This window comes from Lithobates pipiens, unplaced genomic scaffold, assembly GCF_037356315.1.
Source record: "Lithobates pipiens isolate NorthernLeopardFrog02 unplaced genomic scaffold, aLitPip1_a1.2 Scaffold_8, whole genome shotgun sequence".
Lineage (NCBI taxonomy): Eukaryota > Metazoa > Chordata > Amphibia > Anura > Ranidae > Lithobates > Lithobates pipiens.
Window position 1 is genome coordinate 608,924,714 of NW_027507903.1, and position 26,373 is coordinate 608,951,086.

General features: G+C 42.0%; 2 non-coding genes across 2 annotated transcripts; both read left to right on the plus strand.

The window, feature by feature from the left end:
• The first annotated feature begins 6,896 nt into the window (after positions 1–6,896).
• On the plus strand, positions 6,897–6,970 carry TRNAT-AGU (transfer RNA threonine (anticodon AGU)). The gene has a single exon. It is a non-coding gene; the product is annotated as a tRNA-Thr (tRNA).
• A 6,478-nt stretch (positions 6,971–13,448) lies between these two features.
• On the plus strand, positions 13,449–13,533 carry TRNAR-UCU (transfer RNA arginine (anticodon UCU)). Its single transcript is given in 2 exon segments — positions 13,449–13,485; positions 13,498–13,533. It is a non-coding gene; the product is annotated as a tRNA-Arg (tRNA).
• Positions 13,534–26,373: the final 12,840 nt, after the last annotated feature.

The window sequence follows — 26,373 nt, forward strand, 5'->3', positions numbered from 1 at the left end:
GATAGGACACATTCCGTCGGAATCTCTGACCATGTGTACAAGGGCTAACTTTTTTTTACCTTTTTTTCCCCTGAATATCCCTTTTAAGTCATACTCATCGGGATTTTCATTTCTTACCTTTTGAAATGCTGGACCCATAAAATAATCTTTTCACTTTTACTTGACTTCCTTTTCTCTAGGTTAAAAGGCAAATTATCCTTGCAGTGAGGGCTCTCATTGGACTTCAAGAGTTACATTTTTATTCCTGTCTAGGGGAACATGAAAAGGTAAGTATACTTACCATATTCTTCACTCTTATAGGTTTCTCTCAGCTACACATCTAGTCCCCCAAAGCTGGCACTCTGGTGCCATCACATACATTGGAGGTACTAGCAGTCCTACATTGTAAGGGCAGATGTTGAGAGCCTGCCCACAACCCAAATCGTTTATTTAATTCATGGCGTGAACTTTTACAGATTTGGAGGATCTGGTGACTTTACGGCTTTGTGAAACGTGTTAGAGGCACCAAAAGGCAGAAGGGTAGTTGTGTCTCTAAAGTGTGGCTTTCCCATGCACACACTTCCCTTTGATTGCCCCATTACAATTCAGAGGTGACATCATCTCCACCATTTAAGGGTCTATGTTAATTTCACATAAGGCTGTGGAAAAAACTCAGCTCAGCAATTCCTGGACAAAAGAGTTTATTTACTAGAACTGGAGGGTGAAAAATCTGGTGCAGCTGTGCATGGTAGCCGATCAGCTTCTAACTTTAGCTTGTTCAATTAAGCTTTGACAAGATTTTGGAGTGTTTCTGTGCGAATTTCTGGCCATTTAGCCAAGAGAGCATTTGGGAGGTCAGATACTGATGCCTGGCCTCAGTATCTTACAGGCCCATGCAGGCCACTTGAGTTCCTCCACACTAAATTTACCCAATAATTTTACCCAATCAATTCTTTATAGAGCTGGCTTTGTGTACAGGGGCATAGTCATGCTGGGACAGAAAATGACCTTTTCTAAACTGTTTCCACAAGGCAGTTTAACTCTCAAAGAGACGTATTATCTACAAAGTTAGACATGCACTCCCATCTAGAATGTCTTTGTAGCATCAACAGTACTCTTCACTGGAAACACCTAAACTCAATAATTTGGAAAGGTGTTTCCATACTTCTAGCCATATAGTGGGTTCAAGACCCAAGGTGGGATTTAACTAAAACTGGAGCATGCAAAATCTGGTGCAGCTCTACGAAGAAACCAACCAGCTTCCATTTTTTTTTTGTCAAAGCTTAAAGCGGATCTCCACCCTAAAGTGGAACTTCTGCTCAGCAGATTCCCCCCCCCCCCTCCGGTGCCACAATTGGCACCTTTCAGAGGGGAGGGGGTGCAGATACCTGTATAATACAGGTATCTGCACCCTCTTCCGGGCATAGCTACCCGCAGAATAGCCACAGATGCCCGCCCACCATTGGTTGTGTTCTGGGAAACACACAGTTCCCAGAACACAATGGGGACCAGTGAAGACGCACAGCCCGGGCAGTGAAGCCGCAATGCTTCACTTCCTGATTCCCTGACAGAAGATGGCGGTGGGGGCAGCCAAGAGACGTCGTCATCTGCTGCCGACATCGTGGGCACCCTGGACAGGTAAGTGTCCCTTTATTAAAGGTCGGCAGCTGCAGTATTTGTAGCTGCCGGCTTTTAATAATTTTTTTTACGGTGGAGCTCCACTTTAATTGAACAAGCTGAAGTTAGAAGCTGATTGCCTAATATGCACATCTGCACCAGATTCTGAGTTCTCCAGTTTTATTAAATCTTCCCCCAAAGTCTTCTAACAGTATGTGTTTTCAGTTTACCTTCACAGGATCGTATGTCGGTGTTATCTACTTTCAGTTTTCACTCCCTTTGCCTTTGGTGAACATTTCTTAAGTTAGTTGTATCAGGAGACAATGCAATGTCTATCAGACACTCACGCCTATGCCTACGGAAGTTAATAAAAGGAAATAGCAGAACATCAAGTAGCTAGCATTTTTGGAAGGGGGTAAAAAATTACAACCTACCTAAATCTTTAATGACAGGTTTACGTTACAGAGATTACCTATTTTTTTTATACATTCACAGCTCAGCTACTGTTTATTGTTAATTTCTGTGGAAAATTTCAAAGAAAGTTTAGGCAGAGATACTTGTGGATAATAACTTGGAGAGTTTAATTGTCTTTCTGTTGGGCAACTGAAAGTTGGTGCCATAGTTTAGCCTTTAGTGAATACTGTGTTTTCTGCATTGTAAACTTTTAATGACAAACCTACAGGTGTAAAGTATTACCCTTTAACGGTCATAAACCATCCCAAAAGCTCTGCTTGGACTCCCTGTGTCCGGGAGCTGAAGACTTGAGTCCTTTCCACAGGCTTGTGTGAAATTAACAAGGAGCTTCTAATTATGGAAATGCTGTGAATTTCATTTGTTGATGGTGCAATTATTTAGAAGTGTGTCCCTGGGAAAGACACAATTCTAGAGAGACAAATGTCATGTTATCTTTTGGTGGCAGGAGTAAAGGCTTTTTAGTCAGCCAGTCCTCCAAAGTTGTCACATTCCTAATTCAATGTAGAGTAGAGCTATATGTTTGGCCAGGAGACTTATTTTTGATCAGTGGGGTCTACAGACCTTAGATAATATTCAACATAAATAGGCAGATGGAAACATTTGTGTGTTGGTAAGTTCTACACAATCATGGCCGACATCCCTGAGCTCATTGGGTTGGAGCTTTTTCTTACTCTTTGCTATTGTCTTCCTCTAAGCCCTTGTACACACGGTCGGACATTCCGACAACAAAATCCATCGGATTTTGTCCGAAACTTGTGTTGCATACACGCGGTCGAACAAAGTTGCCGGAAAATCAGATCGTTCAGAACGTGGTGACTTTATTTCATTACGACGGGACTACGTTCAGGCTAGTAACCAATAGCTTTGGTCTAGGAATTTGATCTGAGCATGCGTGGCACTTTGTCTGATCGGAATTCTCTACACACAATCGGACTAAGTCCGATCGGATCATGTTGTCGGAAAGTTTTATAGCCCAGCTCTAAAACTTTGTCCGTCGGATATTCCGACGGAAACAGTCCGATGGAGCCCACACACAGTCGGATTATCCGACAACACGGTCCGATCGGACATTTTCCGTCGGAATGTCCGACCGTGTGTACAAGGGCTTAGAGATAATAAGAGATAATAGCATTCAGGGGAAAGTCTGTAGATTCTTCCTATTTTTTCCCTTTTTGATTGATCCACTATACATCCATGACCACTCTATGCTCTATAGTTGTAAATAAACTAACAGCCATTCTGCTGATGTCTGTGGGTAGCTGTAAGCTTGCCAAAGTAAGACCACTATATATATAAAAGGGCTAGCATGGCCTGACCACCTCAAGACGTCTTCTGGCCTGGCTTTAATTTTAACTCCTTCCCTCTGATGTAACACATATATGCGACCCCACTGCACTGTGATTTTTTCCATGGGGCCGCATATATGCCTATCTCCCTTTGTGTTGGGAGTGCTCTCAGCACAGAGACTGGGGCTCACCAATAGCCCAGGGCCCCGGACAAATGATCGGGACCCGGAACTCCTAATTCCGGGTCACCTGATTGCAGCGGTAGCCTCCAATTGGCTGCCACAGTGATCAGTCACTGTGAAGCCCATCCATGTGTTTCTCTGTCTGTTAATGAAGAGGAAAGATACAATGTATCTTTCTCTTTCCTTGCAGAGGAAAAAAAGTGTGTGTGATAAATAATAAAAAATAAAGAAAAAATACCTAGATAAAGGTTTGATCTAGGTTAGTGCCAGGCTTAGTGTTTGGGTCAAGGTCAAGGTCAGGGTCAGTTTATTTTGGGCAGAATTCATTTAACTTTTTTTTTTAAATTAGCATCAGTGTCAGTTAGTGTCAATGGGTTTTACAGTGGATTTTAGGTAGGATAAAAAAAATAAAAATAAAATGCACACTATTGCTTTTGAGCTATACTATGGGTACAAACAACAAATAACATACAGATAAGGATGCATCTCATAAAATTAGAATATCATTAAAAGTAAATGTATTTCAGTAATTCAATTCAAAAAGTGAAATTCACATATTTTATATAGATGCTTTACACACAGAGTGATGTATTTAAAACATTTCTCTTTTAATTTTGATGATTATGGCTTACAGCTGGTGAAAACACAAAATTCAGTATCACAGAAAATTCGAATATTACATAAGACCAATAAAAAAAGAATTTCTAATATAGAAATGTTGGCTTACTGAAAAGTATTTTTAAGAAAAAGTGTGTAGTGCTAAAAGTAAATGAACAGCGATGAAATGTGAATACTGTAAAAATAATATTCCATATCAATATAGTCAAAAATATAGATTTAAATGCACAGTTCTATGATAGGTTCAGCAATACAAACTTATTGGTGAAAGCACAATAGTTCAGTGCAAAGATGTGCACAAAAAATTGGTGGTGACATCAAAAGTGAAGAAGCGATCCAGTACAGTGCTCTAGAATCATCCACCGCACCCCTGTGAAAAGGTCACTCACCGGAAAAGCTGGCTGCCATTACAGCAGCAAACACGCACTCAGTGTAGATCCGCCATCTGTTGTGGGGAAGGCTGTTCAGCAACTCGCACCATCTAGATGTAACTGTAGTAAATAAAGCTCATCGGGAGCCAGATGAAGTCTCCATAGTGTAGTATGTACTGGATTTGTATGTTAAAAGCCAAAATAAAATGAATCATAACAACTTATGACAATGGGTTCCACTGCCGAACCGGTATCAGACAGTGGCCTGATGTCAGCACTAGTGTCTCCTCCTTGACGCGTTTCTTCCAATAGGATGTTATCAAGGGGTCTTCTAGTGTCAGACATCAAACTAGTTTATATAACCTTTCAAAATTGATAAAATCACAGTGTCCCCTAATGCCGTGTACACACGACCGGACTTTTCGAGGGACTAGGTCCGACAGACTTTCGACTGAGTTCTGACGGAGTTCTGACAGAGTTCTGACAGACTTTCCGAATGAACGGACTTGGCCACACGCAATCACACCAAAGTCCGACGGATTCGAACGTGATGACATACGGCCGGACTAGAATAAGGAAGTTCATAGCCAGTAGCCAATAGCTGCCCTAGCGTCGCTGTTTGTCCGTCGGACTAGCATACAGACGAGCGGATTTTTCAAATTGCAAATCAAAAGTCCGCCGCAGCCCACACACGATCGAATAGTCCGCCGGAATCGTTCCGTCGGACCTTTGATGTCGAAAAGTCCGCTCGTGTGTATGGAGCATTAGAGAAATTGCAAACAGGAATTGATCCATCGGCCATTTTGCCAGCAAAATTACAATGGGAGAATAGGAGAATGGAAGGCGATTGCCCAATAGGTAATACTTCAAGGACCCTCTTTCCACTATTGAATAGTTGTTCTCTGCAGGTGTTAGATTCCAGATGAGGTATGCTACTGGATAGTCTCCCCCACTCATTTCATGGGACAAGACTGCTCCCAGGCCCATTTTAAGAGGGAGGTTCGTACGTGAAATTCTTGACTAAACTTGGAGATGGTCAACCCTGCTCCCTTATACAATGCTACCTTAAGCTCTTGAAAAGCTCTCTCTTCTTCTTCATTCCATTTCAATGTGGTGGACTTGGCCCCATTTTCTGAGACGCATAAATGGAGCTGAAAAGTTAATAACAAACCTCCGATAGTATCCTGCTATTCTTAGGAAGGGCCTAACTGTTTTTTTTCTTAACGCTGACTTGAGTCGGGTTTTAATTATTTCATTCCTATTAATTAGGGGCTTTGTGACCCTCTACCTAATGCTGTAGCCCAGATATGGAGTTTCTTCCAGGCCTACGGCACTTTTTTTGAAAAAGGCAACATGACTCTGTTGCAATATGAACACGCAAACTTCTAATCTAGTCAGACATGCTACCATTGCACCCTGAGGTCTTTTGCACTGTCTGCTTAAAGCTTTTGGTTGCGGTGGTTTCCACAGAATGACTTATAGCCCAGATAGCCCGTTGCCAAATTTGGCTGGCTTCCCCTGTGCAAGGTTGGGCCGTTTAGCTCAGTTGGTTGGAGCGGACTGCTAATAACACCAAGCTAAACTATTATTTATCAAATAGCACATCAACAGCACAGTGGGGGAGACTTTCTAAAACAGATGCACACAGAATCTTATGCAGCTGTGCGTAGAAAACAATTGGCTTTCATGTTTCAGACTATGTTCACACTGTTCTGACACAGAAGTTGCATGCCTTCTGATCCAACTTTGCCCTGCGACTTCATGTCCGACTTTCATGTGATTTGAATTAACGGGATTCATACCAAACAATTATCCGAGCATGCAGCAGGTTAGGAAAGTTAGTCTTCTTCCCTTGGTCTTCACTCTCTGCTTCTTCTCCCTTTGCATCTTCCCCCGGTTCTTCTCCCTCCACTGATGACTTCTTCCTCTGCCAACCCAGTCTTCCTCCGATGCCGCCTCCCGCTGTTATGTCAGGTCCAGTGTCTGTCAATTCTTATATAGCCATGAGGCATGGTCAACCGGGGATGTGACACAGAGACCCAGCTCCCTTGTGACTCAAAAAGTGTTTCTAGCTATTTAAAAACAAAACAGATTGCTTGGGAACCATTTTGGCATGTTTGGCTTATGAGTTTATTCTGATCACCATGGTAAGGGGGCATCCTTCCCTCTGACTCCCAGTTATTTGGCTTTAGCTGGGATTCCCCAAGACCACATAACTGTATTTCAAGGACAAAAAGGTTGAGAAAGATTGACAAAGACTATAGATTTTAGAATGAATAACTGCAAGCATACAACTATGGAAAAGTAAACATGTCTCTCATATTTACACACATTATGATTTTCCATCAGACATCAAGATATTGTCATCTGGCGCTGTGGCTTAGTTGGTTAAAGCGCCTGTCTAGTAAACAGGAGATCCTGAGTTCGAATCTCAGCAGTGCCTTCCTTTTCCTGGAGTTTCCAACCGACAAGGAAGGTACCCGTGAAGGAAGGTACCAACCTACTCCAATTCTCAAAATGGCAGCCAGGACCAGGAATTGGAATTAAAGCAGAGTACCACCCACAACTATATATGCCATGTTCGGCCCCTCCCCTCCTCCGTGAGACATAGAGGTCCCAGAAGACAGCAGGGACCAGTGAGATCGCGCAGCGCGACTCGCACATGCGCAGTAGAGAACCGAGCTGTGAAACCGCAAGGCTTCACTTCCTGAATCCCCTTACTGAAGATGCCGACGCCTCCACCCCGGAGCTGAGGGTCAGATCGACTTTGGGTGAAGACATCACGGGCACCCTGGGCAGGTAGGTGTCCATCTAAATGTCAGCAGCTGCAGTATTTGAATTTTTTGGCGGAACTCTACTTTAAGCAATATAAAAAAATCTGATGGTTATTCGGTTGCAAAGAAAAGTCCTTCCATTTTACTTTCCTCTTAATGTGTATCATAATATTAAATGATTATAGATGTGAGCAATAGAAGAAGGAGGTAAAGGGTTCCCTTCACTTAACTTCTCAATCATGGCAGACATCCATGAGCTGATTGGGTTGGAGTTTTTCTTCATGTTCGCTATTGTCTTCCTCCAAGATACTCTAGCATCCAGGAAGATGTCCATAGATTCCTCTCATTTGTTACTTCATAGACCCAATATACAGCCATATCCGCTCTATGCACTAAAGTTGTGAAGGGCTACTATGAAAGGTTAACTAGGCAGGAGAGTCAAAGTTAGAGAGCGGTCACCACGGGTAACCAGGATCTGGTGGGAGATTCATAGTAGTCGGTCCTGGTGCGGTACCTGGCAAAGGTGACAGGTATTCAGTAGTGAGGGGGTCAGTGCTCTGGCTCCCTCCCTAGCAGTTGGTTACTCCAAAGTATCTGGGACCAAACCCATGGTATGGAGACCCCATATTTCTAGCCGCATGGTACTGGAGAGTGGAAGGAATTAATGTTGAGCAAGCATGAGGTCTGCGTTAGTGCGGGACCCCATTCTGTCACTGGGAGTGATGTGGCAGAGGTATGCCAGACTGGTGGAGAGGGCATGGGTTCAGCAGTGTCCCTCCTAAATTCAACATACATCAAGGAAGGTGTGTACTAACATGGGACAGAACCTTTTACAAAAGGACTCTGTACTTTTAACTACTGCACACAGTGTATGAACCTTCTCTAAGCCAGGGTACTGATGTTAACTTTCACATGAACGTGGCCCTGCCTGGTCCCGAACATTGATGAGTGCGTACACGAGAAAGGTCAGCCCCACATGCAGGGTGAGTAGGCCCCATCCACAAACTGAGCCTTGTATATGAAAAGTGTTTGAGAAGACTGTTCTTTGTGAGGACTTCAAGTTTGAGGTCAGGATTGGAAGAATTCCCTGCCTGGCATTCCAATTTGCCTCAATACATATGCAGAGTAACTTTATGTGCCCGTAAGAACAGCTCAATCTTTCTCAACCTTCTTACCCCAGAGAAACCTCTAAAATAATTTTTAGGTTCAGGGAAACCCCTATTAAACAAATTTATTGGGGGTCAGTGACAAAAATGGGGGTCAGTGACAAAAATGCCTCTTACGTTGGTGGCCAGTGGTAACAAAACTCAAAAAATATACCCTAAGTAGATAAATAGTGCTTGAAATTTTGACTACTACTGTAGGTCAATGGTCAGTTTAACTTTGGGATATTGTTGTATATAGAGAAAAATATGGAACTGGAAACAATTCTCTTTATCCAGGAGCAATGTGTTGGTCTAGGAAAGAAGTACAGCTGTACATTAGATCAAACAGATGCATAACAAAAGACGAGAAGTGTGTCGTTGAGAAGTGTGTCCAGGTGACAATGAGGAAACGTCCACACTTCTGTCTGTCACCTTCACAGCACAGGGTAGGATGGCATCATAAAGGGGGTTAAGAACATCAAAGAGACTTCAGATGGAGATACTTGTTGAAACTAGCTGGTATTATGAAGTGTTATTTTCCAGCTGTTTATTAATGTGCTCAGTGATCTGGGCCCAAAAATGAATGGAATGCTCTTGGACTTATTGAAAAAGAATTTCACATGAATTCAGATAACACTTTCAACTCAAATACAAAGTGCAAATACATGATGAACACACAGAGTGGTACCTACAAATATTAAGAAGTGTGTACCTAATCTGACAATTTCTGGTTGGACCTGCGATTGTTTCTAAAGCTGGCCATACATAGATCAAAATCTATCAATTGACTTGCCATCAACTGGCTTGTTGGGCAATTAACACTCTTCAGAGACACAATTTCCCTGTTGACATCTGGTGCCACATAACAAGTCACCAGTAGGGATGAGCTGCTGATTTGGTCTGAACCTACGATTGGACTGTTTTTTTGCTTGTTTGGAAGTGCGGGGAACAAAAAAAAATTAAATGAGTGTTTGGTCAAAATCCACCTCCGGCTGTAGAGGGAAGTGAAACATTTAGCAATAGTATTATTACCATTGCTGATTGCGATAGATTCCCATTCAGAGTAGTTGTAAGCCCTTGTACACACGGTTGGACATTCCGACGGAAAATGTATGATTGGACCGCGTTGTCAGATAATCCGACCGTGTGTGGGCTCCATTGGACTGTTTCCGTCGGAATATCCGACCGACAAAGTTTTAGAGCTGGGCTATAAAATTTTCCGACAACATGATCCGATCGTTTGTAGAGAATTCCGATCGGACAAAGTGCCACGCATGCTCAGATCAAATTACGAGACCAAAGCTATTGGCTACTAGCCTGAACGTAGTCTCGGCGTAAACGAAATTACGTCATCATGTTCTGAACGATCAGAGTTTCCAACAACTTTGTCCGACCGTGTGTATGCAACACCAGTTCCGACTGATTTTGTTGTCGGAATGTCCGACCGTGTGTACAAGGGCTTAGAGTGGGTGCCCATGTCACCCTAATAACCAGTGATGTATCCCCGCCTGGCCCATTCACCTGTTAGCTGTGGATTTCCTGCTGGCAGATAATTGTAGTATGGTGAGGAGCAAAATAATAAAATGTTTAAAAATATAATTCTTTTAAAATGAAATACTTGATTTCAGTACTTTTTTTTGTTCTTTTTTTTAAGCAAGAAGGTGAGAACTATTCTAACATTAAGGAGAAGATTACAACACAGTTTCTTAGAAAACCCTTGGTGCTCGTGGAATCCACTGCTATGTATTAAATATTTATTATGAAACACACTTATAAATATACATCCCATGATTATACAAAAGGTTAGCAACGCATAAATATAATAAAATATATGAAAATTTAATTAACCAAAGGTTTATCTTTAAAGTTTATGTAAACCTTAACAGTGAACTTTTCTTATTTACTTCCTTTTGGTCTAATAAATAAACAGCTTAAAGCATTCATTCTTGTCAGCCCACCTGTAACAGAAATAAAATTAAGGTCAAAAATTAAAAATTATTATAGTGGAAAGTTTAATTAAAAAAATGTAGTAAAAGAAAAGGGAATGTCAGGTAAGCTCACAAGCGAAAAAGATGATTTCGCCACAAGTATTAAGTTTTGCCATGCATGCCAAAATGAAAGCAATAATTGTAGGGCCATCATTTATGATAACAGGTGTATGGGCGCTTCCACCTTCCTACATATCAGCTCCGCCTGGTGCTCAGACTCTGAGGCTGCTGACACTGCTATAACACATGGATCACAGGAAGGATGGTCGGCACTTAGAATAGCATCAAACAATAATATTCCTTTAGTAAAAACGTAATATACAATCACTGTAAAAACAAACAACGCATTTCGGCTGTTAGGCCTTAATCATGGCTAGCCATGATTAAGGCTGATGGCCGAAATGTGTTGACTGTGTTACAGCGATTGTATATGCGTTTTTACTAAAGAAAGATTATTTTTTGATGCTGTTCTGAGTGCCAACCATCCTTCCTGTGACCCATCATTTATGGTAGCCCTAAACTGATGACCTGTAAACATAGATATTGTAGTTCCGGCTTCATTGCCGTTTTGAGGCATGATATATTTGGTATTGGTTTGCTTGATGCAACTTCATCTTTTATAGTTAGCAAAATTAGGCATTATATTGTGCATGTGTGCACTAAAATCAATTCGATTTTTCTTTACTGAAAATATCTGTTTAATAAACAGTCGTGCTTATATTAGGGGACATAAAATTGCAGATGCCACCATTTTAATATCAGGGTCTCTACTTACAAAGTTTATAATATTTGTGGATTTTAACATGTGTGCAAAAAACAAAAGAAGAAAAAAGTCTCTAGTAAAGAAGGGTCTAAATACCCCTTTAACCTTCTTGCAGTCTTCTACCATGCTGACACCTAGTGAAAATTGAGGGAAGTGCAGATTGACAAGACCCGCAAAGTGCATGTATGCAATGGCTCCAGAAACTTTGGATGGAGATACTTGTTGATATTAACTTACACTTTTGAATTATTTTCATGTGGAAATATAGAGACTACTTACATGGAGACTATGGATTTATATATTTGTTGAATATATATGTATGGTAAAAATAACATATTTACCCCCACCCCCCACCCCAAAAAAAAAAAAATCATATAAATATAAAAATTAGCATTTGAATATTTAACTTTACCTATTTCCAACTGGCATGTAGAATTCTCATCAGAACTCGTTAACCGCTTGCCTATTGGGCACTTAAACCCCCTTCCGGGCGAGGGCGATTTTCAGCTTTTAGCCCTGTCACACTTTGAAAGACAATTGTGTGATCATGTTACATTGTACCCAAATGACATTTTCATAATTTTTCCCCACTGGGGTTTGTATTTTTCGCTAAACAAACGAAAAAAGACCACAAATTAAAAAAAAAATACAGTTTTCATAGTTTGTTATAAAATTTTGCAAACAGGTAATTTTTCTCCTTCATTGATGTGTGCTGATGAGGTTGCACTGATGGGCACTGATAGGCTGCACTGATAAGGTGGCACTGGTAGGCACTCATAGGTGGCATTGATGGGTGGCACTGATGGGCAGCACTGAAGGGCACTGATATGTGGCACTGAAGGGCACTAATAGGTGGCACTGATAGGTGGCACTGATGGACACTTATGGGCACTGAGAGGCACTGGTAGTTTACACTAATAGGCAGCACTTATGATGAGGCACTGATTGGCAGCAGTGATCCACACTGATAGGTGGCACTGGTGGACATTGACAGGTAGCACTGGTGGGCATAGATAGGTGGCACTGGTGGGCACTGGTAGGCAGCACTGGTAGGTGGCACTGGTGGGCACAGATGAGGCGGCGGTGGCTCTCCTTTCAGGACTGATGTACCTTTGAAAGAAGCCAGTGATTGGGTGTTTTTTTTCTCCTTACGCTGCTAGCGTGGGGGAAAAAAATAGCAGATTACCAGCTCTGTTTACGTCACGTGATCATCTATCATTGGCTGACAGCTGATCATGTGGTAATGGGTTGGGATCAGCCCCTAACGGCGAACTATGATCAGCCGGATCTCATAGACTGGCTGATCACAAAGCATGCGGGGCAGCTCATGCATGAGAGGATGTACATGGATGCTCTTCCGGCAATTAAGGCCCACGCTGTAGCTGTCTTTTGTGTATAGCACGGGCATTAAAGTGGAGTTATACCCATTTTATAAACTTGCTGTCTATAGTATCCACTTCTAGCATTCTTTTACCAATGGAAATTTGATTATTTTGCATGTAAATACCTTTATTAGTCTTCTTTTAGCAGCACTTCCGGCAGCCCACCGCCTAGGTGATTACGTCACTAGGCGATTGCCAAGTACTCCTGGCATAGCAGCCTCATGTATCCCAGGAGTCCTTGCGAAATGCTTACTAAAGAAATCTCTGCCTATTTCCAGACAGGAAATTACGTGAACGTGCCTGATTGACAGGCTGCTATAGCAATGGGGCAAGAACTCCCGCTGAAGTCGACATTGCTATGGTAACCTGTCAGGAAGAAGGAGAGTCAGGCCGAGGCATTACTGAGCAGGCGCAAGATCGGGAGGTGCATGCCGGGTCGCCAGCTGCACGGAAATCCCGTAAATGAATAGAATAGAAATGGTTGAAATTTGTTGAATATCACCTTATCCTGTAACCCTGTGTGGACGTGAAAAGAAGGATACATAATACAGTAGATCCCATGAATGTGAGTGGAGGACCACTGTTAACCAAGCCTCTAATACACTGGGTTAATCAAAAAATGGACCGACCAGATTGAGTAATTGACTCTTTTGGGTGAGAAAACATCAGAGCCTTTGCATGGCGCAGAAACATTTGTGTGTGTTAAAGCCAAACTCCTTCTTTTGTGCATCCCCACCCCATGCTTTCCCATTTCTTTTTCAACTACCCAAAACCAGGAAAATTATAGAGCTTCAGGAGGTTTGTCCCTCATGAACTCAGCAGGGCAGGAAATAGGTTGAATATTAATGATCAACCACCAGTTACAGGAGGGCTCTGTGGCGCAATGGATAGCGCATTGGACTTCTAGTGGTTGTAGTAATTCAAAGGTTGTGGGTTCGAGTCCCACCAGAGTCGCTTTTTTTGTAAGTCTAATGCCAAAGAATTAATTAGGATGGATTCATATTGTTGTAATGTGGTAATGTGCATTATGCCATGTGTTTTTGTGTATTGCTTTAAGACGGCCTACACTTTCAAACTGGCTATCTAAGGCACCAAAACACTCAGTAACATAGTGCATTGTTACATATGGTAGTACTTTAATGAGTATAAGTGTAGCACCCTCTAGTGTACTAGAAGAATAGTGTAGGTTTTTTGAGATTAGGTCAATTTCCAGGCTTGGCTGCTTTTGTGATCTGGGTTGGGAGTGGCTCAGAGTAGTGCTGGGTGACTCACAGGTAGTGTCACCAAGACCTCCTAATTCTTTATGGAATCTTCTGGTACTTGATGGAAAGAGAGGTGGAGCCACCTGGGGTGTTCTAAGGAGCCTTGACCAATCCCCAATCTGGATTGGCAGGGGGCAGGCCTCCTTAAGTACCCAGGGTCACCCCAGTGTTAGGCTTTTGGGTCCTTTGAGTGAGCTCCCCAATGTGGGGGGGTGACCTTGGGCCTGGGCTCGGGTGCAGACGGGACCCTCTTACAATCCACAGAGGTGTCCTGGACAGGAGGCCCAGGAGGAGCAAGAGAGGACAGTGGGGGAACACTGCTGGGCAAGTCTCCAGGAGTTCCACAGAGACAGCCAAGAGGGCTGTTGAGTATTCAAATCATTGGGAGGACTAGGAGGCACGCCTGAGAGGACTGAGATACAGCAGTCTGGGATGGGTGTAGAGCCAGTCTGGAGGGTGGTGGTGGCATGGGCAGTGGAAAGGGGCAGCTGCAGCCAGGGGGGCTGGCAGTGCCTGAAGAGGTGGTACTGGGAGCAGTAGCCACAGGGACAGCTAACACTGGGACTGTTCTACAATTTTGCTACACCATAGGGGCGCGCGGTCTTTGCCTGTAAGGGGCATCTGCTTTAGGCCTGGCTGAGCCAGTGTTAGGTCTACAGTCCTAGCTCGTCTGGGAAGAGAAAGGAAGCAATGTGCAGGAGGAGCTAGGAGTGATATCCTGAAAGGAAGCGATGTGCAGGAGGAGAAGAGAAGTGTGTGCCTGGCTGGGCAGGGTGACAGACGGACTACTACATCCAGAAGCCCCTACGGGAGAACTGCTACATAAGTAAGGTGTGTTGGGGTGATGCAAGAATAAATTGCACTGCAGCGCACCAACGGGTATAACACACTTTGATACCTACCTTTGATAGCTACCTTTGATGACCTCTTAAGAGTTTCCTTTAAAGTAGTTGTAAACCACCTTAGACATGAAATATGAACAAAGCATATCCCTATATAGTGTGTACTCAGTAATGAGCACTAGGGGTAATTTCTGTCTGTTGCTTCATTCCTTCCGCAACACTCAGCCTCAGTACTCATCTTTAGAGCCCTTAGGCTAGTTGCATTAAGTAGGATGGCTCTTGGAGGAGCCTTTATAAGTCAATGTCAATTTGTATGAGTGGACATTCCTGGGCAGGCTGTATTTGCATATTGATTACATAGGTAGTGCTTACATATGATCCTGAGCAGGGCCGCTGATAAGGCAGTACAACTGAATGTCTAAATGAATAAATGGATTTTTACTACACCGCACCCCCACTCCTATTTGCTTACCAGGGCTTAAATTAAAATTTCCTAGGCTCCATCAGGTTAACAGAGGAGCCCAGCAAGTGGGAGCAGAGGAGGGACTTTTTTTCATTTTTAGGGTATTGGATAAAGTCAGTGCTGCTTTTCAGCTGCACCCTGTGGGGGGGGGGGCATGGTTGGAGGGCCCCTTTTAGAAGGGCTGTATGGGGTATTGGATAAAGTCAGTGCTGCTTGCATAAAATATTGTCCGACAGACAAAAATCTACACTAGGGCAGCTATTGGCTACTGGCTATGAACTTCCTTATTCTAGTCCGGTCATAAGTCATCACGTTCAAATCCATCGGACTTTGGTGTGATTGTGTGTGGCCAAGTCCGTTCATTCGGAAAGTCCGTCGGAACTCCACCGAACGTCAGTCGGAAAGACCGTCGGACCTAGCACGCGGCATTAGTCTCCAGAAGAGCATTTGTGAGGTCAGGAACGTATGTGGACAAGAAGGCCTGGCTTGCAGTCTTCGCTCTAATTCATCCCAAAATTGGGTTCTATTGGGTTGAGGTCAGGACTCTGTGCAGGCCAGTCAAGTTCCTCCATCCCAAACTCAGTCATCCATGTCTTTATGGATGTTGCTTTGTGCACTGGTGCGCAGTCATGTTGGAACAGGAAGGGGCCATCCCCAAACTGTTACCACAAAGTTGGGAGCATGAAATTGTCCAAAATGTCTTGGTATGATGATGCCCTAAGAGTTGCCCTTCACTGGAACTAAGGGTCTAAGCCCAACCCCTGAAAAACAACCCCGCACCATAATCCCCTCTCCACCAAATGATTTGAACCAGTGCACAAAGTAAGGTCCATAAAGACATTGATGAGCGAGTTTGGGGTGGAGGAACAGGACTGGCCTGCACGGAGCCCTGACCTCAACCCAATAGAACACCTTTGGGATGAATTAGAGCGGAGAATGTGAGCCAGGCCTTCTCATTCACATCAGTAATTGACCTCACAAATGCGCTCCTGGAAGAATGGTCAAACATTCCCATAGACACACTCCTAAACCTTGTGGACGGCCTTCCCAGAAGAGTTGAAGCTGTTATAGCTGCAAAGGGTGGGCCAACTCAATATTGAACCCTACGGACTAAGACTGGGATGTCATTAACCACTTGCTTACTGGGCACTTAAACCCCCCTCCTGCCCAGACCAATTTTCAGCTTTCAGCGCTGATGCACTTTGAATGACAATTGCACAGCCATACTACACTGTACCCAAATGAAATTTTTATCATTTTTTTCCCCACAAATAGAGCTTTCTTTTGGTGGTATTTAATTACAGCTGGGAGTTTTATTTTTTAGTAAACAAACAAAAAAAGATGCAAAAAAAAAATCATGTTTAATAGTTTGTTATACAATTTTGCAAACAGGTCATTTTTCTCCTTCATTGAAATGCCCTGATGAGGCGGCGCTGGTGGGCACTGATAGGCTGCACTGTTGGGCACTGATAGGCACAGTTAAGGTGGCACTAATAGGCACAGATAAGGTGGCACCAATGGGCACAGGTAAGACAGCACTGATGGGCAAAGATGGGCACAGATAAGATGGCACGGATGGGTGGCCCAGATGGGTGGCACGGATGGGTGGCATGGATGGGCACTGATGGGTACCACTGATAGATGGGACTGATGGGCACTGATAGGTGGCACTGATAGGTGGCACTAATAGGTGGCACTGCTGGGCACTGATGGGCGGCACTGCTGGGCACTGATGGGCGGTACTGATAGGCACTGGTAGATGACACTGATGGGCACGGATATGGGGCACTGGGGTGCAGCACTATTTTTGCGGCAGATTGTGAGCACTGATAGGTGGCACTGTGGGCACTGATAGATGGCACTGTGGGCACTGATAGGTGGCACTGTGGGCACTAATGGGTGGCACTGTGGGCACTAATGGGTGGCACTGATGAGTTTCACTTTTTCCCCTACTTAGGTGGCACTGGCAGGGGGCAGGTGGGCACTGATGATCTGGCCATGATCGGGACTGAAGTCCCTCTCACGGCCACCGGTGATCGGCTTTTTTTTCTTCTCCTCGCGCTGACAGCGCGAGGAGGAAAAATAGCCGATTACCGACTCTGTTGCGATCACATGATCAGCTGTCATTGGCTGACAGCTGATCACATGGTAAGGGGTCGGGATCGACCCCTTGCTCCGATCTATGATCAGACGAGTCTCATAGACTCGCTGGTCACAGAGCGCGGCACGCGCGCCCCTCAGGGGGCGCGCAGGCCGCTCGTGCACGGGATGGCGTCAATAGACGTAGTCCCGGCAAAGCAGGTCCACGCTGTAGCTGTCATTCGGCTATAGCGCGGATCTCTAGAGGTTAAAGTTCTTGTGTATGTAAAGGCAGGCGTCCCAATACTTTGGATAATATAGTGTATAAAGGAAATATGAGAATAGATAGATAGATAGATAGATAGATAGATAGATAGATAGATAGATAGATAGATAGATAGATAGAAAGATAGATAGATAGATAGATAAATATTGCCTTGATGATTTATATCTAATCCTTCGAAAACTACATATACAGTAAGTAAATATTTTAGTATACAGTATTTAAAAAAAAAAAACAATGAGTATAAAATAACAGAAATGTCACATTCTTGTGTGTTGTATAGCTTTGTGCATTATCAGTTGTCAGGCTATACAAATGGCAGAGTCAGAGTGAGAATTGCATGTTGTCCTTGTTACCTTGGCACACTTCCTAAGACACTTTGTCCCTCTTTCTGACAGCTTGTTTGATTTTTGTTTTGCTTCTTATAACAACTTGCAAAGGTTTTCTCCATAGGTGAAAAGAGGACATTTTTAATTTTTTTGATTGCCCTCATGAACAGAGAAACAATAAAAAGCAAGAAGTGTCCATTCAATGGAGTTGGATGGCAAACTGCATCCTTCGTAACTTCCATTCTTTTTATCTTGATCTCTCTTTTTTCCCTTTTCCCTTAGTTGTGGTCAATATGGAAATGGATTTTCCATCCTGCTCAAGAAATGTACTAGTGGATGCTGTTGTATAGTAGTACAAAACAGAAAATGTTTAACTACATATTACATTGTGATTCAGTTTTGTGCACATACACAAGGAATAAGCATGTCACTGAATGTTAGGAATCCCCTTTTAGAATGCATATTCATGGAACCGATTGGCATTTTAATAGTTTATTCCGAACATTGCATTTCTATTGTCAAGTTTTTTTTTTTTTAAACATCCGGGACAGTGAAAGCTAATTGCTTCCACAAGTATAAGGGACCTTGTATAGGTTGGATATCTGCATTCCCAAAGAATCCTTCATTGGACACACAGACGAGGAAGAAGGAGACAGCCTAATGCTCTATTCAAAAACGGAGGCAACAAATAATTAAATAAGAAAAAGTCACCAATGCCACCTATTATATAGGACAAGTCCACCCCAGACAATGACATCTCTGGAATAACCGCTGACTTTACAACCTCATTAAAAATGCTAGAGGCACCAAAAGGCAGTAGGACACGCTTGTCCTCAGAAGTGTGTCTTTTTCATGAACACACTTCTTATTGTCCTATCACCATGCAGAGGTGACATCACCTCCATAATTTGAAGTTTGTTGTTAAATTCACACTGTTCTGTGGGAAAATCTCAAGTCTACAGTTCCCGGATACAGGGAGACCAAGACTTTTGTTGTAGGGACAATTTGTCATTCTTAAACCCCATACACACTATCATTTTCTGCTGAGTTTTTCCTTCAGATTTACCAAAACCATATAATATGAGGTCAAACCTTAGGAGTTTCAATGTGTATGCAATCAGGCAGGCCCTTGCACTACATGGTTTTGGTAAATCTGAAGGAAAAACTCAGAAAATATGATAGTGTGTATGGGGCTTTATGGAAGGATAACCTTTGTTGGGATTCCCTTGATTCTGTCCAGCCCTTTTTCTAGTCAAATAATTACCTTTAATGACCAGAAGAGTAGTCTTTGTCTCATGTGACCAAAGATGGCCATAGAAGATAATGATCTTTTTCTACAGTTCAGTACAGAGGCCAGAAATGGAAGTTTTGTCCATGGCTATCCCTGGCCAGATAGGCCAACAGCAAAAAGAGTGGCAAACAATTAAAAAAGATATCCTAGGCTTACAGGTTCATAGTATATGTACGTTTTAACGTGTTACGGTCATTTATTTATTTTTAAAACATCAGCTTCCAAGGGTATGCATGTCACCCTATTCTAAAAATCCACATTTAAAATACATATTCATGGACCTGATTGGCATTTTACTAGTTTACTCAAAACATTGCATAATAATCGTCTCTTGTAACCTGCAATCTTGCTAATTTCTTTTAAGTTACTTGACTGATTCTTAATTTCCAGCATGTGTTTTTTTATAAACATCCCAGACAGTGAAAGCTATTTGCTCCCATATGCTTGAGGGACCTTGAATGGGTTGGGTATCTGCATTTCCAAAGAATCCTTCACTGGACACACAGAAGTGGAGGAAGACAACAGCCTGATGCTCCATTGTAATACAGAGGCTTCGAATTAAATGTGAAAGAGTCACAATACCACCTTTTCTACAACACAGGTCTATTCCAGATAATGACTTCTCTAGGTGAGCTAGTGGCTTCACAGTCTTGTTAAAGGTGCTTGAAGCACCAAAAGGCAGCAGAACACCTTTTCGTCTTAAGACGTGTGTCTTTTTCATGAACACACTTCTTAAATGTCCTATTACTATACAGAGGTGACATCAACTCTATGATATAAAGTTCCTTGTTAATTTCACACTTGGGCTGTGAGAAAATCTCAAGTCCTGTGTTCCCGTATACAGGAGTCCAAGACTTTATTTGTGAAGACAATATTTTAGTATTAAAAAGTGACTCTACCATGTTGGGTCGGGGGTTATCTCCTTTTTCTACTGGATCCCCTCTTAGCTGTCCGACCAGTATGTACCCTTGTTCTAACTTAGAGTGCACTAGTATTTTGTTTGGAGCTGTATAAACACTGTGATATATGCATTATGTTTTTTGTATCTGGCGTTATGTACCGTGTTCTCAGATTTGAATACTCCTGCTTGTATATTCTGTTCTTGTGTTGTTCACAATAAAAAATTTGAAACCAAAAAAGTGACTCTACCTTTATTAGGATTCCCTGAATTCTGTCCAGCCCTCCCCAGCTTCTCAAAAATTCAATGAACTTTTATGACAAGTCTAGCTGGCCTTTAAGGGTCAAGACAGTGTTTGAGCCCTTGTACACACGGTCAGAGAATCTGTCGGAATGAGTCTTATCGGACCATGTCGTCAGATAATTCGACTGTGTGTGGTATGCATCGGACTAATTCCGTCCGAATCTCCGTCCGACCCAATTTTCCAACATGTTGGAAATATTTCTCGACCAACTGGGCCGGACGGACCTATTCCGATCATGTGTAGAGCATTTTCATCGGACCAAGTGCCACGCATGCTCAGATCAAATTCCTACATCAAAGCTATTGGCTACTAGCCTGAATGTAGTCCCATTGTAACAAAATTACGTCATCACGTTCTGAAAGAACGGATTTTTCGCCAACTTGGCCCGACCGTGTGTATGCAACAGTTTTGGACACAATCCGTCGGACTAAATCCGACGGGCAAAATCCGACGGATTTGGTTGGCAAAATCTCCGACCGTGTGTACGTGGGCTTAGAGCTCTTTGATTCGTGCGACCACTGATGGCCATAGAAGATAATAGTCTTTTCCTGCAGTTGGGAGGTCAAGAATTTCTAGTTTGTCCATGGCCATCTCTAGCAACATCATTTTACAATAAAGGAGAGTGCTATAATGTTAAAAACCTTTCCTCGATTTACAATTTTATAGTATACTGTATGCAAACCCAGTTGCTAAAATCTCAAATAAGTATTAACTTGTCAAAATAGTTTCAAAAGTTATGTTTAATATTTTTTAAACTGCTCCTTCCTTCCTTCCTTCCTTCCTTCCTTCCTTCCTTCCTTCCTTCCTTCCTTCCTTCCTTCATTCCTTCCTCTCTCCCTCCATCACTCCCTTTTTTACTTCCTTACCAACTTACTTCCTTCTTTCCCTCTTTTTTACTCCCTTCTTCCTCTTAACTATCTTCCCTTTCCTTTTTTTCCTCTCTTCCTCCACCTCTTATTTTTCCTTTCCTTTCTAACTTCTATTCTTTTTACCCCTAATTCTCTCTATTTCTTGTTTCTTTAGCTGTGGTCATTATGGAACTGGATTTTCCATCCTGCTCGTATTATGTACTAGTAGAAGCTGTATAATAGTACACAACTGAAAATGTTTAGTTGCATATTACATTGTGATTCAGTTTTATGTGCATACACACAGAATAAGCACGTCGCTGCATGCTAAAAATTTGTAATTCGTTTTGTTCCGAATTAGTTTTTCAACGAATTTCGACAAATTCATTAATTTGTAAATATCCGAATTAACAAAAATCCATTTCATGAAATTTTCTCAATATTCGTAAATTCGAAAATTTGTAAATTCGTACATTCGCAAATTCGTACATTCGCAAATTCATACATTCATAAATTCGGAAATCTGAATTTATAATTAACTAATAATAACTTTACGATTACTAACTATTAAATTATAGGTATTGTAATTTTTCCTTTTTAAATTTGGCTGTTAGTGAACGTAACAGATACAAATTTATCTTAAGTTACAAATTATCCGAAATAACGAATGCCGTATCCAAACAAATGGAATGTAATGAATTAATAATAATAAATAACAATAATAATAATAAAAACTTTTTATTATTATTATTTATTATTAATTTGTTCCGTTCCATTTTGTTTAGATGCGGCATTCGTTATTTCGGATAATTCGTAACTTCAGATAAATTCGAGTTCACTAAAACGAGTTCACTAGTTAGTTACTATTTCAGATTTTCAAATTTTGGGGTTTTCGGATTTTCGAATTTGCAAATTTCCGAAATTTTTAATTTGTGAATGTACGAATGTACGAATGTACGAATTTACAAATTTATGAATATATAAATTTTCTAATTTACAAATGTACGAATGTGCGAATGTACAAATTTACGAATGTATGCATGTGCGAATGTACGAATTTACAAATGTATGAATGTGCGAATGTACGAATTTACGAATGAACAAATTTACTAATTGCGATCATAACGTATGAACCGGAAAACGAAAAAAACAAAAAAAGAATGAAACGAAAACGAAAATGGACAAACTTTTTGGCAGTGCACATGTCTACAAATTTCTATTTAAAATACATACTCATGGACCTAATTGACATTTTAAAGTGGTTGTAAACCCTTACAAACCACTTTGACCTACAGGTAAGCCTTAATCTAGGTCCAAGAAATATCTCCTAAACCTATACGGTTTAGGAGATATTTACCTGAAGACAGCCACCGCTGTCTACGGTGCATGCGCCGTAGACAACGGCGCGCAGGCGCACTGGGCAAGCCGCAGACTGCGGCGATATGCCGCGAGTGTCGGCTCCCGTGCGCATGCACGGGAGTGACGTCATCGCTGCTCCGGCGAATCACAGCGCCGGAGCAGCGAGACCCACCAAGAAGATGGACGCTCGGAACTACAGGGGACAGCGGTGACTTCGCTGGCTCCTGTGTCAGGTAAGTGACACATAATGGACTACTATGGGATGCATAATAGTCCATTATGCTTTACCTTTGCAGGGAATCAAAGAAGAAGTAAACCCATCAGGGTTTACTTCCTCTTTAACAGATTATTGAAAACATTGCACGATAATCATTTCTTGTAACCTGCAATCTTTCTACTGTCCTATAAAATACTTGTCTGCTTGTTTCCAGTGTGTTTTTTCTATAAAGATCCTAGGCAGTGAAAGCTAATTGCTCCCACAAGCTTGAGAGACCTTGTATGTGTTGGACATCTGCATTCCCAAAGAACCCTTCACTAGACACAAAGAAGTGGGGGAAGGAGACAGCCTGATGCTCCATTCAAATACAGAGGCAACAAATAATTAAATGTGGAAAAGTCACCAATGCTACCTATTATATTGGACAGGTCTACTCTAGGCAATGATATCTCTGGAGGAGCTGGTGGTTTCACAGCCTCTTTGAAAGTGCTAGAGGCACCAAAAGGCAGCTAAACACCTTCTTACTTCAGAAGTGTGTAATTTTCATGAACACACTTCTTATTTGTCCTATCGTTATTCCGAGGTGACAGCCCCTCCATAATTTAAAGTTTATTGTTAAAGTGGTTGTAAAAATCTGATTGCCACTTTTACCTATAGGTAAGCCTAGACTAAGGCTTACCTATAGGTAGTGGAAATATCTCCTAAATGTGCGCCGTTTAGGAGATATTTACCTTGCAGTGCGCCAGTGATGTAATCGGCACATGCGCTGTGAAGAAACTGACCTTCATGCAGTTTCTTCACTTGCAAGTGCCGTGACTGATGGCTTCCCAGAAGGAAGAGGGGCTGAGATGGATGCAGGGACATTGGGGACATTGCGGGCTTCGTTTGCGGGTAAGTGCCACATAATTGGCGAGTATGCTATGCATACTAGCCCATTATGCTTTTACTTTGCAGGGGAACAAAGAGGAAGTAAAACCCATCAGGGTGTACTTCCTCTTTAAATTCACATTGAGCTGTGGGAAAATCTCAAGTCTACAGTTCCTGGATACAGAAAGTCCAAGATGTTTTGTGTAGAGACAATTTGTCAGTCTTAAAGGGAGACTCTTGCCTTCATTTGAATACCCTGGCTTCTGCCCAGCCCTTCTTCTTGTCAAATAATTGTCCTTTATGGTGAGAAGAGTTGGCCTAGTCTATCTGGCCTGCCAGGGCCAGAGCAGTGTTTTGTGCTCTTTAGCTCATGTGATTGGTCATAGAAGTTAACAGTCTTTTTGTACAGTTCAACACAGAGGTCAGGAATGACTATTTTCTCCATGGGTATCCAAGTCACGTAAGCCAACAGCAAAGAGTGGTACAGAATTAAAAACGCTGTTTTAGATGTATAGTTTTATAATACTGTATAGGTAAAGACAGTTGCTAAAATCTTAATAGGTTTTAACTTGTTAATGTTATTTAATAAAATGTTTTTAATATTTTTAAAACTGCAGCTTCCATTCATTCACCCTTCTTTCTTTCTTTCCTTCTTTCCATGCTTCCTTCCTTTGTTTCTATCTATCAATCACATGTACTACAATACAGGAACCTCATATACCATTAGTTATGGTTAATATGGATCTGTGGAACTGGATTTTCTTTCCTGCTCTTGCTATGAACTAGTAGAAGTTGTGGTATAACGTATGAACGTGTTTAGATATATATTACATTTTGATTCAGTTGTGTACACATACACAAGGAAGAATGCTCATGTCACCTTATTCTAGAAATCCCCATTTAAAATAAATATTCATGGACCTCATTGGCATTTTACCAGTTTACACAAAACATTGATAATTGGCTCTAGTAGCCTGCAATCTTCCTCCGAAATACTTGTTAATTTCCAGTGTGTTTTCTATAAACATCCCAGACAGTGAAAGCTTTTTGTTCCCATAACCTTGTATTAGTTAAACATCTGCATTCCCAAAGATTCCTTCACTGGATATGGAGACATGGAGGAAGGAGACAGCTCGATGCTCCATTGAAATACATAGGCTCTACATGATTAAATGGGAAAAGGTCGCCAATGCCACGTGGCTATTATATAGGAAAAGGCTACTCTTCTCTGGAGGAGCTGGTGGCTTCACAATCTCATTGACAGTGCTAGAGGCACCAAAAGGCAGCAGGACGCCTTTTGTCTTTAAAAGTGTGTCTTTTTCACGAACACGCTTCTTAATTGCCCTATTACCAGACAGAGGTGACACCACCTCCATAATTTGAAGTTCCTTGTTAATTTCACACTGGGCTGTGGGAACCACTCAAGTCTACAGTTCCCGGATACACAAGTCCAAGACCTTTGCAATGAAAAGATTTTTTTTAGTCTTTAAAAGAAACTTTACCTTTATTGGGATTTCCTAGATTCAGCCCTGCCCCCCCCCCTTTTTTTTTAGAAGTTTATCAATAATTTCCATGAACTTTTATTACAAGAAGAGTTGGCCTAACCTACCTGACTTGCCAGGGTCAGGATAGCATTTTAGAGCTCTTTAGCTCATGTGGCCAGTGATGGTGAAACAAGATAATGGTCTTTTTCCAATAGTTCAGCACAGAGACCAGTAATGAGCAATTTTTCCATGGCCATCCCTGGCCATATAAGCCAGTAGCGAAATTAAAAAGCTTTCCTGGATTTACAATTTTATAGTATATGTAAACCCGGCTGGTAAAATCTCATATATTCTGCAACTTCCATCAATCTTCCCTACTTTCCTTCCTTCATTTCTTCTTACCCTTCTTTCTCCCACCATCTTTCCTTCCTTTCTTCCTTCCTTCCCTTCCTTCTTTCTTCTCTCCCTCCATCACTCCCTTTTTACTTCCTTCCCAACTTACTTCCTTCTTTCTCCCTTTTTTACTCCCTTCTTCCTCCTAACTTCCTTCCTTATGTCCATCCTTTCCTTTTGCTCTGCTTTCCCTGTATCTTTCTCTTTTGCCTTCATTCTTCTCCCCCCCCCCCCCCCCCTCTCTCCACATTCCTTCCTTTCTTTCTTTCTTCCTGCCTTCCTATTTCTCTCTCTATACATCTTTCTATCAATCAGTTATCTGTATTACAATACAGATATCAAAAAGATTATAAGACAGTCATATTATAACCACATGCACCATACATTATGGTCATTGGGGTTGATTTACTAAAGGAAAATAGACTATGTTCAGCTGCACTCTACAAGACATTCAAGAGCTTAGTAAATGAGCAGAAGCTCTGCTGACTTCCATCATCCAATCATGTGCAAGCAATAATGCTGTTTTCTTTATTTTTCTTGCATGTGATTGGGTACTCTTTGCAAAGTGAAGCTTTACCTCAACTATGCTTGCAGAGGGCAACTGCAAAGTGCACAGTCTATTTGCCTTTAGTAAATAAACCCCATTGCCTAACTGGATTTTCCATCTTACTCATAATATGTATTAACCCCTTCCCACCCACGCTATAGTTGAATGACGGCTACAGCGTGGGCTTACTTTGCCAGGAGGGTGTCTATTGATGTCCTTCTGTGATCGCGCTTCACGCACGCCCCCTGTTCTTTGGACTCAGCTGGTCGCGGATCAGGGTAAAGGGCCAATAACAGCAGCCCTTTACCACATGATCAGCTATGTCCAA